Source organism: Bufo bufo, chromosome 3, assembly GCF_905171765.1.
Source record: "Bufo bufo chromosome 3, aBufBuf1.1, whole genome shotgun sequence".
In the NCBI taxonomy this organism is placed as follows: Eukaryota; Metazoa; Chordata; class Amphibia; order Anura; family Bufonidae; genus Bufo; species Bufo bufo.
In genome coordinates, this window is record NC_053391.1 from 184,699,393 (window position 1) to 184,701,809 (window position 2,417).

General features: G+C 43.4%; 1 pseudogene; it reads left to right on the top strand.

Annotated features, from left to right (window-relative positions):
* The first annotated feature begins 565 nt into the window (after positions 1-565).
* LOC120993296 lies at positions 566-2,154 on the top strand (annotated as a pseudogene).
* The last annotated feature ends 263 nt before the right edge of the window (positions 2,155-2,417 follow it).

Consider the following 2,417-nt stretch of genomic DNA (forward strand, 5'->3'; position numbering starts at 1 on the left):
CAGGAGGCGGGGGGAGGGTAGATAAGTCTTGAAAAATTCAATTCGCTGCAAAGCTGAATTTTCTCTCAGTTTGTGGTAACTAATCAATTTTCCCTGAAATGGTGGTAAAAATAAATAAATAATACATACTCACCTCTTCCATTTGTGTGTGAAGAGGCCATTGCGGCCATCTTGATTAAAGATACCACACAAAATATCGTGCGCAGTGACATATTATTTTGCGCGGTGTCTTCAATCAAGATGGCTGCCTCTATGCAATCAAATGGATAAGGTGAGTATGTTTTATTTATTTTTTACCCTACCTACAAAGAAATGCGCTTTGTCACAAAGTAATTCGTCACAAAGCAGATTTCTTTGTGAAATTCGGCAAAGCAGCCGAATTGAATTTTCCATAACTTCGCTCATCTCTACTTGTGTTTTCAATGAGGAGAGAGAATGCTAATGCCAGACATATTTGGGTGCGGCTTATCTTCTGGATGAACAAAAGGATTGGTTGTTGAAATTCAACATGCCTGATCTTCTGTCCCCCAACATCTGGACCTCCCCATTGTTAGCAGCTGCCAGAATGGGCTTGGGCAAAGCAGGGATGAGGCTTGTCTTAGCCCATTTGGCTTATGGATTGGGGTCTTTAGTATGTGTGGCACAGGACTATTGGGACTATCCTTCCCATCTGCAGTGTGGATCTCACACTATGGAGTTTTCTCTACCTTCTTTGTTGGAGGATGCAGCTTTTGCCTTGAGTATCATTGACAAGAATGGAAAACCTCACTATCTTCACAATGACTCCACTTGCGGGACTTGGATTGGACAGAAACCTGATGGCTCACTGGTGGTTGGCTCTACTTTCAATGGCTGTTATGTTCGTGAGGAGAATGGAAGTAACTCTGGAAGAAATTATTTGTGATGAGAAGTCCCAGTATCACAAGAAAGATCTTGCATGCCCAATTCTTCCAGCTATGGATGCTCCTAGTCAAAGTGACTGTGCTTCAGTTCTGCAAGCTGACCGCCTACCATGTGCAAATGACTCTGTATCTCAAGAACTTTGTTAAGGACTTGGATGCTGCTTTTCTCAAAACGCACTTGCACTGTGCTGCTACTATGGAAAGAAATTGACTGCCTACTGCACTGTTGACAATACCATGGTGGCTGCCATTTCAAAATTAACCATACCATCCTTGATCCTGGACTCTGTAAAAGTACTTGGTGTGGATTCTAACTCATGCCCAAGACTGATAGTGGCAACAACTGCATCATTTATTGGGTTCCAGTTCCCACTATCCTGTGGGAGTGCAAACGAGGCGGGTGATGCATCCATGAGTAATCGCCTGGCAGTCGGCATCAGTCACTAAAGACAGTACCATGAGAGTGACTGTCAGCTGTGGCTTTTCACGGACTGGCATTGTCCCACTGCAGGTAGAGGTCTTCACCCTTCCACCTTCTCTCCCTGTATCTACCATGGGACCTCTAACCTTTGATATGAGAATAGCTTGAGATGTGCCGTATAGCTCATACTATGCAGATGAAGATTATCCTATTTTAAGAGTATTAAGAGATCCTGTGCATGTTGAAGTTCACATCCTGCAGAGGACTGATCCAAGCCTAGTTCTGATTTTGAACAACTGCTGGGCCACCAGTTCTCCTGAGCCTACTAACTTTCCCCAATGGCCTATCTTGTCCAGCCGCTGCCCCTTTGCTGTAGACAACTATCTTACGGAGTTGGTTCCTGTTACTTCCTCACAAGGAATAAATTTCCCAACATATCACAGTCGTTTCATTGTAAGCACCTTCACCTTTGTGGATTCAAACACCCAAACTGCTCTTGGAGGATCGGTATTCTTCCACTGCAGTGCTTCAGTATGTGTCCCATCTGCCTCAGAGACATGCTCTGTGAACTGTCAAAGGAAAAAGAGAATGGTGGAATTGCAGCAGACAGACAACACTCTTACAGTGACTTCTCATGGTCCTGTGATATTTTATTCTGAAGAGATCAAAACAAATAACATAGTCGAAGAGGAGAAAGGTTTTGGCTCTGAACTTGCCCTTGCTTGGCTTCCAGGCATAGCAGCTACTGGCTTCATCTTGGTGGTGTCTCTTCTGGGTATCTACTTGTATAGGAAACAAAAGAAATATGCACTGTCCACAGTAAATGCTTGAATAAAGTAGACCTCTCAAGTAATAAAATGAGGTTCAATGTGGACATATGTAAAGTTATGCATCTTGGTAGTAATAATCTCTGTGCTTCATCCTAGGTGATGTAGCACTGGGAGAGTCACTTATAGAGAAGGGTTTGGGTGTCCTTGTGGATGGTAGATTAAATTATAGTATACAATGTCAATCAGCTGCTTCTAAGTTTACAAGGATATTCTCATGCATTAAGCGAGGCATGGACTCACGGGGCAGGGATGTAATATTACCAC